Source organism: Dermacentor variabilis, chromosome 5 (assembly GCF_050947875.1).
Source record: "Dermacentor variabilis isolate Ectoservices chromosome 5, ASM5094787v1, whole genome shotgun sequence".
NCBI lineage: Eukaryota > Metazoa > Arthropoda > Arachnida > Ixodida > Ixodidae > Dermacentor > Dermacentor variabilis.
The window spans coordinates 115,788,647-115,802,225 of record NC_134572.1 but is presented as its reverse complement, the minus strand read 5'-3'; the positions used below and the strand labels follow the sequence as shown (position 1 = coordinate 115,802,225).

At 46.8% G+C, this 13,579-nt stretch overlaps 1 long non-coding RNA gene across 2 annotated transcripts in view; it reads left to right on the top strand.

The window, feature by feature from the left end:
• The window catches only part of LOC142583083 (uncharacterized), a 417,463-nt gene extending 408,686 nt beyond the window's left edge, over positions 1–8,777 (top strand). For both annotated transcript variants that reach the window (XR_012828538.1, XR_012828539.1), the window contains exon 4: positions 7,510–8,777. This is a non-coding gene — a long non-coding RNA (uncharacterized LOC142583083). The remainder of the gene's footprint in view (positions 1–7,509) is intronic.
• Positions 8,778–13,579: the final 4,802 nt, after the last annotated feature.

The window sequence follows — 13,579 nt, the reverse complement described above, 5'->3', positions numbered from 1 at the left end:
ATAATTTTGTTTCGGTTTGTCTGCCTGCCCAATTACGCACTGTTCTTTTTACCTTTTTCCGTCTTTACAAACTCCCGTTTTACGAACTCCTCTTTACAGCGAAGCTATTAAGAGGAATTCTACAACAGTTTTCTGTGCTGCGGTGATGAAAGCCGACATCGGGATAGCCGGTATTAAACAGCACCGAGCAACGCAGCCTGAGACACAGGCTGAGTTGCAGCGTGCTTTGTGGTTGCCTGATAGCCTGGTAAGCTGAGCGCGAAGAAGACGAAGTTGGAAAGAAGCGCTGTACGATATTGGCGATTAGTATTAATTCAATATCCTTTTAAATTGCAAAGTTCTACTTAAGTATTCTTCCCTTTTTACCTGCTGCCGCCCGATTCATGGCGGATTCCCCGTAATGGGTTGAGCCATATCCGTAGGCACCAAACCAAACCAAACGAGATGCCGATGGACTTGGCCTGCTTCATACCACTGTGCATATCGTGTAGATACGCTCTTGCTTCTGTTTTACGTACGCATATTCCCCGTGTCAATGTATGTCACAGCTATCGATACATAACACATCGACCTGCTATCCCTGTAAAACTCACTACACGCAGACCGTACGTAGCTTTATATAACCCTGCTGAGATACATATATCTGCTTCTCGTGTTTCTGAGACCTTTAGGCCTTAACGAATGTTTGCGAATAGCTTTAGTGAGCAAGTGCATGCCTGTGGGTGTGTGCGCCGTTTTTGTGTTTGTGTGTTTACTTTGCACCATAACTAGCATTCAGCAGCTGGAGTATATAACTTGGCATCAGCCAAGCTAACATCTCCAGATTTTCATTAAAGTCAGCATATGTCTCTCTTTCCGTCAGGGTCACAGCTGTCGCTTTATTACAGCCACTTTCCTAGTGAACAACGTAGTGTCGAGCGTTATGTGGACCATGCAGTGCGCCCGCCTCACATGCGCGCTAATGCCGCAGTTCCTCCTGTCACGTGCTTCTCTAAGTCCCACAACTTCGGTGCTTCTTCTCCACTTGCTCCACCGAGGACTTACTTCCGTAGATCGTCGAAGGCCAAGCTTTGGTTGGTATAACGCTATTGCTTTTAAACCTTTGCGAGTGCACTTGTAGTAGGCTAGTGTCTGGATCGGCACTCCCATGTCATTGAATATCCTGCCTTTTTGCACGTCCTTGCCCTCTCTCTGTCGCTCTCTGCCTAAGGGATCGAGCCATATTACAAACCTGATTACAGTGTTTACGACCCAGTTTCGATCTGTATAAAGTTGTCGCACTATAGAAGAAGCAATAAACTTTTGTTCAAGATCGATCGACGAAATTCGTGCGTTCATTTCCATCGAGCAGCCGTGGCAAGGCGATGCAGCCTTAGAGCCTTGCAGGAGTATAAGTGTAACATATTAATGGAAAACCGAAACTGAAGTTTATGCAAAACTTGAGGCTGGGAGATCTTTAACGCTATATTACAAACGCCAGAAAACAAATAATTTGCTTAAAAGACTTCGGGTTGGTTACAAACAGTGTCATATCTGCTTCGTTGAAGAAGTGACAGGCGAAAGATGTTTCTAATGAAGGAAGAACTTTTTAAGATAATGCAAGAACAAGATAGAATGTAATGGCAAATCTCCAAGCGCCAAGCATACTCCATAGTCACCTGATATAGCCCTAACTTGTTTCCATCCTTCTTGAGAAGTCGGTTCTAGCTTGTAGCAGTGCTATGTGCATTCTCGTACATCGAGTGTACGTTTTAACGCCTCATTTGTGCGTTTACTGTCAGAGTGTGTAATGTACATTACGTATTATACATACCTGTTTGTCGCACATCCATGGTACGCTTTTGAATACATTTGAATCATTTGTACATCTTGAATCCACGTAAGGGTCTACGTAAGCCTGCGTATATGTAACTGAAGCTTGTGTTCCGTGGTTCTCGTGGAACGACAGTGGACCGGACACGAATTTTCCAAGCAGACCGTAGACATATTGCAGAGAGCCCTGAAATGTTACTGGATCTTAATGACGTGACATAGTATTTTTGACACAAACACATGTGGTAAGCAGTCTTACAGCCATCTTTGCTTCTTTTTTTTTTCTCCAAGTCTGCTCTAAATCGCTTAAATATAAACCTGATCACCTGGCCCCCTGAACCTACGTCATAAGCGGGTTCACTGTCAGCTTCTCTTTTCATAGCCGAATACAACGCTTCGTGGTTTTCCGTGAATAGACACAACTATGTAATAACTGAATCAGCGCGTTTGATTGATGGATTATACTTTTTTTATTTACGAATAGCGCTATCTTATTATGAGGCATCGCATGCAGGAGTGAGTGGGTACAAAACATGCAAACATTATGGCACATGACATAAAGAGCAACATAATTCGGTTAGCATCATGAACCGACCATGTACATATTTTACTTGTAAAATTTTAATCCCGCGCTATCTCTTTAAGAGAAAGCGTTAGCTCAGCGGCTCCTATCAGAATACCCGGGGAAGGAGAAATCGTTTTTCTCGGCAACCAAGGCCCCAAATTTGATGACGTTTGTTGCATATAAAAGAAAAAGTTAAAATCTAGTGACTGTTAGTAGCGAGTTACCCATTCTGGCCGTCAAATTTTATATAAGAAGTGTTGAAAATACTAATTTTTGTAAAACGAAGCCATCAAGTTTATAACTCTGCCACTCAGCAGTTAAAAATGATATCTCACTTCTGTAAATTGCAATCTATTAGTAGATCTAAAGCGGAAAAAAACTGGTGTTTATACATGGCTCTCAAATAGAGTACTAATATGTGGGTAGGGCTTTTCAGAAACCACTGTAAACGACATAATAAGTTACGTAAAGTATAAATTGATATATCGAATTCGTCCGCTTTTGATGTTCTAACGAATACAGTTTAGAGAATTGCGATATCTGTTCTTGATGCAGAGCTACGAATTTGCACACTTCGTGATTTTATATTGTTTCGGACTTTCCAATTTTCGTAAACTCCTTCTTTTTAGCAATTTCAAGTCCTAAACAGAAAATTTGCTTCACGCTAGCACTAGAAGCTAACTTCCTCTCTCAAATGCAACAAAGTTCATTATAATCGGACCAGTGGTTATCTCAGAAAAGCGTTTCTGCGTTTGTATACGCGTTTATTAGGCTTCTGCGGCAGGAAAATACACTGTAATTGCCTCCGTGCTATGGGCTTTCCGAGCACACGCTTGTGATCGACGACACTAAGGATGCCTCTTCGAGCTCTCCTTCTCGTAGTTATATATATAGTGGAAGATGCGCTGTTGGAAGAAGCGAACGCACTCCCCATCTTATAAACGAATGGCGCCTGCTCTCAATGGCAGCTCGTTAAGAGCCGCTTCTCTCGTGCAAAGAAAAGGCGTTAACAGCGCCCAGCCGTCGCAGAAAAAAAAAAAAAGAACAAGCGTGGCATTCCGAGAGAGCCGATTCCACGTGTAGAAAAAAAAAGTGCAGACTTGTCCTTCATCCATTCCTACTTTGAACGCGTGACGAGCATGGAATTCCCGACGCACCTGGCACCTATTATCGTTCGAGAAAGGCGCTCCGTTTTTATATGCTCTGAAGTTTTCCGAGTGCCCCTCGTATAGGAACTGCTAGACGCCAGTGCAAGTCATTTGAATAACTTCATCTTATTCATCGTACTTACCGCGGCAATTCGCATTTTCTGCCGGCTGTTGTATCTTTGTTCACCCGTGACTGCCCCCAGCGAGCGCTTTCATGTTGACTCGCTTCGTGATAATTCCTACTGGCCGTGAAAAGCGAGCTTGAGCGTTTCTCAGAGAGGTACTTTGACCATCACTCATAAGATACAGGCTATAGGGAAAACATACGCTAAAATTTCGAATGGTAACAGCGGCGCCGTAACAAACAGCCTAGCGAGTGGTTGAAACAGTTTTCAGTGGGACGTGCTTTCATTTCGCGTCATCGATTTCACCGTTCATCATGAGGCACGTTTGCCTAAGCTCCTGACCTAACTGGATACCGGCGTGCTGGAATGTGTCGACATGTGCGCTCTTCAGAAGGACAATTTCTACGGACAAAACTTGGCCAGATGCGCCAAATGTTATGGCGTGTGGTTGTTGGTCCGTCGTCGTCGTCGCCGTTGTTGTTGTTTCGACTTTCCTCCGCATAAGAAGCTGCATGCAGGTGGCCCCTTCAAGCGTCATGTTATTGCGCCTCTACAATGCCTAGTTGCGTTGCTTACGCTAGCAAGGCTTTAATTCGGCAGTCCATTAATAAGTCCTCAGACTTTTTTTCTGTTGAATTCATAGATTGTTTTTAGACCGCGCGTTGGCTTTTCAACTGACACGTTTTATCGGCTAGTATCGTGACACTTTCGGCAAACAATCTTTGTGGCAGCTTTCGCACCAGAGTATGCAAAAAGGAATTCGTCTTGTTAGCAACTTTTGTCAATGGGTAGGATATACACTTCACATCGCCGAAAGCACAAGTCTTTATGAAGGCAAGGTTCATCTGCACGTGGTCCACAGACAATCTATGTACTGTCTAAATTCAGATTTGTGTGGCTGGAGCGTTACATTTCTAGTGGCCTCTGTAGGTGATTCAAGGTCGCTAAATTTACAGCGACAACTCTTAAAGACTGTCATTATTTTATTGAGAGTACATTGTGCCAAGAATAATACGGCTATGTGTCCTTAAGTGTAGTCTGATTTAGATATAAAAACTTTTCCACGACACCTGTTCGATGTTTCTTAACGTTCATTTGGTCTATTTGCATAATCTGAGTTATCACGAGTGAGTTAAAGGCATAAAAACTAGATAAAACTACGTCCCCCTTTGCCTCCCAATAACCGCATTATCCAGCTTGTTTCAGACAGCATGCCAACTTGTAAGGTGAAAGCTGGGGGAAAAAAAATCAATGCCGTCGCGGCAATGGCGAGGATAACGGCGGAATAAAAAGCGAAGAGCGCGAATATGATGATAAGGAGCGCCCCATAAAAGCGTAACGCGGAGTCGCCCCGAGAGTGTCATTCGCTGGCCTTTCCGCTGGCTGCATGCTGCATAGGAGAGACCGATTTGCACGACCCCGCTCCGGCCATATCACGCGACGTGGCCCAGGCACGTGCTTGCTTCAAACGCCGCGGTAGAGGCGATAAGCAGGTATATGCTCGCTCTAGCGTGCCACCCCCATCACGTCGATAAACGACTGTGCCAGACTGCTGTTTTGTATGTTTGCATACTAAATCGCTTGGAATGGGCAAAGGGTTGCTGTTGCGCGGCGAAATGTTGTATATTTAGTTTGCATATTTCACGTGGATCCAGCTTATTTTATTATTATTATCTTTTTTGTTTGTGAGCAAGTGTTTTGTTGCAATGGAGACCGCTCGGGGAAGAGGAGGAAAAAAAGGGAACTTGGCGTCGGGTCACACGACACGGCGAGCTATGCGATAAGTCGCGATATGAGCTTATGTGTGGCTTTCCATATATAGTTACGAATAAGGAGTTCCCCTGCGTCTTCTTTATTTTTTGCTTTTCTGATACGCGTGTGTTGTGCGCGTAAAATAAGGAAGAGTGCTGGATGCTCCAATTTGATGTCGAGTCTGGTAATCTTAGGCAGAGGTAGAAGTGCGCGTAAATGCGGCGTATTTGGCACAAGAATGGAATAAAAGACCAGAAAATGTGAGATGTACACTGCCCAACAAATTCGTGTGTGGCACTTTGTTTTTTACACATTATCAAGAGCACGCTCAACATTGATGCCCTATAGATATAAAAGTGTTGCGGAGATTGTGAAGATGGCGAGAACGAAGGATCACTTTCATGAGGCTATGTCCGCATTTCATATTCGTTCTCGCCACTGCAAACGCGCACATTATTGTCGTACTGTTCTTTTTTGTTTTTATTTTTTCGGTATTCCCTCGTTAGTTGAAACAGCACTTTTCTCTGCTTCACCCATCATCCGTTCAGAAAGTCCTGAGGGTATCGTCTTGCTTCCTCTGACCACTCGGCCAGCTTGAACACCTTTAACAGTTCGTGTAAATTAAAATTACATTAAATTAAGTTTCAAAGCGTTACGGGCCGAAACAACGACCTGATCATGAGGCACGTCGTAGTGCGAGGAGCTCCGCTGATTAACATTGTGGTTCTTCAACATGCCCGTAAAATTAAGTACACGAGGGCGTTTGTATTTCGCCCCCATGGAAATGCGGCCACCGCGGCTGGGATCGAGCCCGCGACCTCGAGCTTAAGAGCGCAACGCCGTAGCCAATAAGCTGTCGCTGCGGGCACGCGTGTGCTTTACGCCCCCGCTTTACTGTGTGTGTGCAAGGTTAGTAAATGTGCGTGCTGTTTCTGTGTTTCTGTGCACGATTGCTGTGTGCATCTTAATTCTTAGCCAACAACTTGCCCAGCATGCCTGCCGTCAGCCAGTCTAAAATATCCAGCTTTTCATTAAGTTCAGCATCTCTCTCTCTCTCTCTCTCTCTCTCTCTCTCTCTCTCTCTCTCTCTCTCTCTGCATTTTGTTTATTCGTTCTTATTATTCCTTATTCCTCTCTGTAATGTATTTTCCTCCTTATGCTCCGGTCTCATTTTATCTTCCTGTTCGTACACCAGACCTTTCAATGGTAGACCGAGCAAACTGTTACTCATGTTGCACAAGGGAAACTATGAAGCACGCATTGTGCGAGAGAAGGGAAGCGCAGTCAAAGACGGCAGGAAACTATGCGGTGATGAAATTATGAAGTTCGCAAGCGCAAGTTGGAATCAGTGGGCGCAGGACATGGGGTAATTGTAGGTCACAGGGAGAGGCCTTCGTCCTGCAGGAGACATAAGAATAGGCTGATGATGATGAATGATGATGCATGATTGTGTGAGTGCCCATCATATGAATATCAGAGGCAAGCACTTCAAACTGCTTTGGGGCAACTTGTTGACAGGTCTTTCACAGGACCGAAGAACCTAGGGCCGCGACCTCGTGCGTCTGTTGTGTGCAAGGCCGCCAAAGCGGCGCTGCGCTTCTTCGGGTCCGCAAGCTTATGTGTCCCGGCCACGGCGGCCGCATTTCGATGGGGGCGAAATGCGAAAACACCCGTGTACTTAGATTTAGGTACACGTTAAAGAACCCCAGGTGGTCAAAATTTCCGGAGTCCTCCACTACGGCGTGCCTCGTAATCGGGAAGTGGTTTTTGGCACGTAAAGCCCCATAATTTAATTTTAACAAGCTTATGTGACCGCCTGCGAATGACTGAACAATTAACGCCGGTGCATGTGGGGTGAGTGCATACTGCGAACATGTCTCCTCTCCTTCTCCTCACCTTTCACCACCTTTTCCCCAGTACAGGGCAGGCAGCCACGCCCAGTTTGGTTAACGTCCTTGCCTTTCCTTCATCACTTTTCGGTGCCACCTACGGCGCAGTGTAGCAACCTGGGTACCCACAAGTATATATACCCATCATCCACGCATTTCTCTCTCTCTCTCTCTTTACGCATGGTCGCATTCACACCCGTCGCCAAACGCCATTGCAGGCGCAAGGGAGCGCATGGTCACGGAGTATTGGTGCTTTCCCGGCTTGGTTTCCTGGAAGCACCGTTCAAGCCGAGGCGCCAATAGCGCGGAAGAAGATCCTTCAGCGAAGGTGTTCGCACGCGCGGTCATCGATCGGCGGCGCTGACCCATCGTGGCCAAATCACCGGCATCCGTGCGCCCTGCGACCTTTGAGAGGGTGAAAGGGCGCGAGAGAGAGGAGGTTGTCTTGCTTCCGGACGCAGCTGCTAGCATCTCTTGCGCGTGGACGGCTCTTACAGATGTGCTTTTCGGCTCCGAAGCCCCCGCCGGTATACGTTGTAAACTGTGCCACCAAACAGGGAAAACATCGCAGGGAACGCTGTACGGACCTGCGGCAACGACGTCATCGAGTTCCTGTTGCTTACTTGGGAGGGCGCAGGTGGGGAATGATACGTAAATAAATGGTTTGTACTGCGCGGGCGAGAAAAGTTTGTCGGGTGCCCCAAGCTTCTTTTACGAGTAGGGACTGTCCTCGATTATAGTTAGAAAAGCAATAAATTTAACGACAACGGGGGAGCTCAAGATTTTGCAATAAGTGCAACACGGTGCAGCGTTCTCTTCTTCGTTCCCGAGGAGCTGTTCATTCTATTCCCCCCTTTTTTTCTTTATTGTTTATTTTTTGATGATATCGTTTTTGAGCTCTCGTTTTAACGCACTACTCGGTATGGCCTATCCGGCGCTGAACAAATTGGGGGAACTCGAACGACTGCTTTGTTTCACCAGTTCAGGAGATTGCTTTCTTTTTTTTGCCCTTCTGGCGGAGTTGGGGAAAGGGTGTTCTTCAGCGTCGCTAGTCCCGAGAAATTATAGTGTAGGCGCCGCATTGGAAGTCGGGTCCAGTGAAGCGAGGCGTGTGAAATAAGACGGGGCCTCCGGGTCAAGCACGGACACGAATGAGTGAGCAAAGAGCACTGTGCGTTTTATTCTCTTTGCCGTCCCTGTCTGGAGATCAAGATAGCTTTTTGTCTTTCTCTTTATTTCTCTCGTATTTTTCTTTGTACAGTGGGCGCACTGTCAGACCGATGTGCTTCGACCCGCGAAAACAGTTATCGATGATAGGAATGGACCTTTCCCCATGGGTACAGCGCGTGCGCCGCTTTGCGAAAGAAACTTATCAATAGGATATATCTGAATGAAATATAACAGCTTGTGTGGCCTTCTTCAAAAGATCCCCGTTGTTCTTTCCTTTCTTTTTCTTACTTTTTATTTTCTTCACTTTCTCTTTCGAGCGCCCCGGTTTGCGTTTTTCTCTATTTCTTCTACGTTGCTGTAACTGTTCATTAACGTAAGGTGTCATATATTAATGGCGCATCGCTTCGCCTCTTTTTATGCGAAGCCTTCTTCTCCGGGCGCAGCCGCTTTCTTGCAGGCGGGCGGGTGGGCGGGTTATCTTGCTGTTTTGGTGATGATGATGATGATGATGTATGGGGTTTTATGGCGCAAGGGCCAGGTATGGCCAAAGAGCGCCATCTTGCTGTTTTGGTGTGCCCATTCCGGTAATAGTTATGTGCCACTAGGGCGACTGGTAATTGGCCACTGCGTTTAAGTTTGCTTTCCGTCTTATATCTTTTCACGAGAAACATTATGTCTCACTTATCATAAACACAAACACCACGCCACATAATATCTACATAACCGTTCGCGACACAACGGTTACATTACTCCGTTGTTCGCATTGCGTAGACGTCGACTAGAGTTGAGACTGCCGTTTTTCGATCCCGGTTTCGACCCTGGCCACTGCAACTAGGTTTCAACCGGAGGCGAAATAAAGAAAAAAAAAAACCCTTTTGCACTTAGCTTTAGGTGGACGTTAAAAAAGCCCAAGGTGGTCAAAATCCATCCGTGGTCCCCCGCCTCATAAGTAGATCGTAGTATTGGCTCGTGAAACGCTGGAATTTCGTTTTCGTTTGCCTCGCCCAATATACTGGGCCATGTGTAGAGGCATCGTTGGCAAGAAATTACAAGGCCTTTTGAACAGAAGCATCGAATAACAAAGCAGCATGTGTTACCGGCGGTCACCCTTTTATCTAATGATTTCAATGACAAAAAGAAAGCGTAGCTAACAATACGACAACATTGTGAGCACTACGCTAAAGGCAACGGAGCTCGCCATCTGACATAAGGTACCGGCAGCTCTGCCATAAATGACGACGAGGAACACGGCAGTACTGTAATTACATGCAGATTATGCGTAACGGAATAGTTTCTACTGACACCGAAAGTCAAATAACCGTTGCGAACGTAGCCAGAAATTTTATTTCATGGACAAACGATGTAGTAGAGCGAGCCCAGTGCTTATTGCCTTCGTGACGTCATGATATAATGTCAAAGTGGCAATCAGCAAGCATCTTTAGAGACTTCTTCCTATTCACTTATCGGTAACTTCGTTCATCCCCACTCCCTTAATTGTCGCCAGTTAGAACAATTTGGCCATATCTGTTATTGCATTCGTGCCTTGTTTATTTTTTTTTTCATTTATTTCGCAGCATCTTGTCGCTGTAACCAGCGTCCAAATTTTTAAGACATTGTCACAAGAACGCCTTATATCACTGAGCTTGACATATTATTTGATAATTTCTATCAGGTCATTGCACCATCCTCAATATTTGTCACTACTGCGCAGAGATTTCCTGCCAGTGAGATACATAAATTATTGGACCACCACTCCTTGGGGCAATTAGAAAATTAAACTCCAAGTGCAGTGAATTCCATGCGGGGGTGCTAGCTCAAAAGCTTATAGTACGCAACAAAGATATCTATTTGCAATCGAACAAAGGAAAGTTTCGGTCAGGTTACGATCATGGTGGTAGCAAAAATTTGCTTCAGGAAAATGTGGATGGCAGGATAAATAACCATGCAAGCGACCGCAACAAACTGTGACCTGGCACCAATCACCGTTGTTCTCTGGTATTCAAGCGCGTTTCGAAGCCAACGCAAAACGGCCCGGCTAATAACGGTAGACGTGACCCTACGTCCGCATCATCAATCACTTCCGTTTCAGCGTCCATAGACGTGCTTTCCTCGCAAGTTGTGCACAAGTGGCGCAAGACACTGTATCCCCCTTGTACACGCGAAGGGAAGCAGCAACGTGAGCCAGCAGGCTTGCATAAACGAATCTCGCTACAACAGAAACCTCACGCAGCCCCCACTGCCGCCGCTCTGAACCCGACGCTAACGCGAATCCACTGCCCGTCACTGGTCGTTCGTCCGCGTGTTTATGCAACGTAGCGAAACAAAGCCCCCCTCCCTCCTCCCCGACCGCGCGATTATCGATGCTCTGTAGAATTAACCAAAACGGCCGTCCCGCCCGCAGATAACAAAGGCGCCTATACTATATCTGGTCCACGGCCGCTGCCCGCCTCATCTCCGGTCATCTGATCGATGGGGCGACGGCGCCATGATGCCGTGCACAGGAATACCGAGAGAGAGAGAAAAATAGAAAGAGGGGGGGGAGCTTTGTGACGCCCAGTCGGGGGCAGCGTCGAAACCCTGCAGCATCAGCTCACCATGTACGCGCACCCCCGAGTATCCGCGGCGGCGCGGTCAAGCTTCTTGCTGGTCGAGCGGTTTCGCGCGGCCTGGCTCACTTTGGGCCACCTTCTATTGCCTCGCTCGCTGCCGAGCCGCCGAGGTTCGGTGGAAATTGAGTTTGGCGAAGCGGCAGCGAGGAGGAGGCCATTTGATCACTCCGTCCTTCTCGACCAACACAGCTTGCGTATATTTATATATATATATACGCGCAGTGCTTCTGCCGGCCTGATGTTCCTCGCGGTTGGCGCCTCGCGTGTTTATGAGGTCGCACGTTGTACCGCCGAGCCGCGGCCCGAGCCGATCGGAACACCCGGCAAGATTGGTGTGCCCCCTCTCTGCGAGTCGCGAGACGCGGCGACCGTCCGACCCGCCTATAAAGTTCTTGTTTGGGAGTCCCCTTCGTGTTGTTTCTCTTTGTTGCGCGCCACCAGTCGCAACCGCAATTCACGCTTAAAGTGTGCATACTGATCAGAAACAGTTGTTTTTGTTGTTGTGTGTGTGAATTTTAGAACTGTTGGCACTGTCGCCTTTGCCTATTTTTCTTGAATGGTTTCTTTTTTTCTCTTTTTTTTTTTGGTGAGCTCATCAATGAACTGGGAGTAGTAGCTGGTGCCGTCCAACTGGCACCAACGTTTCATTAACAGAAAGCACTGTTAACAAAAATGAAGCGAAGCAGTAAATGATTGAAAATCAGCCAGAAATTTTGACACGAACAAAAAAAGAAAGCGGAAGTCAACGCGATATCCACTAGCCCCGAAATACGATAGTCTTTCTTTTTTTTCTCATTAGTTTCGGGTGTAATTGGTAAAAGCACTGCCCCCTGCCCCCCTTTAAAAGCAACAGCTCTATTGTTTTCTGTCGAATAATTTGACCCTGCTGGGATATTTCTGCTCAGACTATTCTGTTTCGTATTGCACGACTCGGCCCTTCTCCGATTTTTTCGTGCACTTAGGACCGAGTCACATCGCATTCGGTCCTAAGTGCGCGCGCTGTGTCGCTCCAAGCGCCGGGGTCGCATTGTAATGTGCATTGCGCTTTGACATTTCTGTCATGCTACTTGACCTTACTTGGTGGCACTAAACGTTGTAATATCGATCAGCTTCTTAATAGACCAGGACCGTTTATTGCGGCAGGGTCAAATTCGCGCCCTCCTTTTTTTATACAGAGGTTATCATTCATTATCGTTTAGTTCTAAGAATATAATTCGCTCTGAGGAAGTTGCAAAGCTTCATTTACGCCGTTCGGAATGTCCTGACAAGGCTTTTGGTTCCCGCGGCGGAAATGGAATGAGGAGCCAGATTCGCGAAGCCCTTCAACTTCTCCACGCAATTACACCCTGTCACAGTTATGCTATGCCGCGCATTCCATTTCCCAGATTAAGCGTATAGTGGGGATTTATCGTACTGCTCACACAGCGACCGACACCAACCGCGCGGCTGTCGCGTTGTCGCCGTTCAGAACGTCACTCTTCCTTTTTTTTTTTTTTCTTTCACAGCACGATCGCCACCGACATGGTATAACGACACGCGGCGCAGTGCATTGTTATCGCTGCAAAACCCGCCATACGCGTATTTGTTAACGACACCTATTCCTGGTTCAACGCGCATGCATCTCGATTCGGGGACGAGGGCTTCCCGCCGGTTAATCGGGTTATTGTTCGGCACCGCCGGGCCAACGTACACGTGTGTATGTGGCCTTCTATATTTGTCCCCGGGGTCCCATGAATCGTGCTCACGTACACGGACGTCGCGGCGCCATCGCCCTCTTACTGTCTGCGGCTGTGTGCGTCGGCTGGCGAAACCAGCTTCCCGGGGCCGACGCAAAGGCCAAGGGTCTGCCGCTGTGTGCCCCGCCTTCCTATCCTTTGTGGGCTCCTTCCGCCGGCCGGGTTAATATTGATAATGTGCAGCGCTGCTTTCGACGTAGTCCCGCCATTGAACGGTCACAATTTATTCTGTGCGAAATCTCGATCGGTCTTTACGTCGAGGGAAAAGGGCCATTCTCGCCCTATACGCGCGACGAAAATGGTCAGCCTGAGTACGTTTATATTGCCGTGGAAATGATTCGGTAAAAGAGAAGTATTGCGTGAAAAGCAGATGGATTATTTGAGTTCCGTGGGGAAAGATATCTTGGAATAATCTAACTCTGGAAACTATAAGGTAGCGAGAAACTTTGGGTATAGTTGCAAAAATATATTATTTTAGTAGTTAGGGCTGGCAGACAGTTCGTTTTCCTTGGAGTCCTCAGTGCCCCTTAGTTTTCGGACTTCTTATCTATTGTAGTACTCGGTGTTCCAATCATAGACATGACTTTGTGTGTGAGTGTGAGTATGTGTTTTTTTTTCTTTAGGACAATACCTTCACATCGGACTTCACGCTGATTTGGCATATCTGGGTCTGGGTATCTTGTAATCCCTTTCAGAAAAAAAATCGGCCCTTTCGCTCGCCCAGAGCGCCGTAGCAAGTCGAAAGACGTATCAAACTGTACGTCTAAATGAGA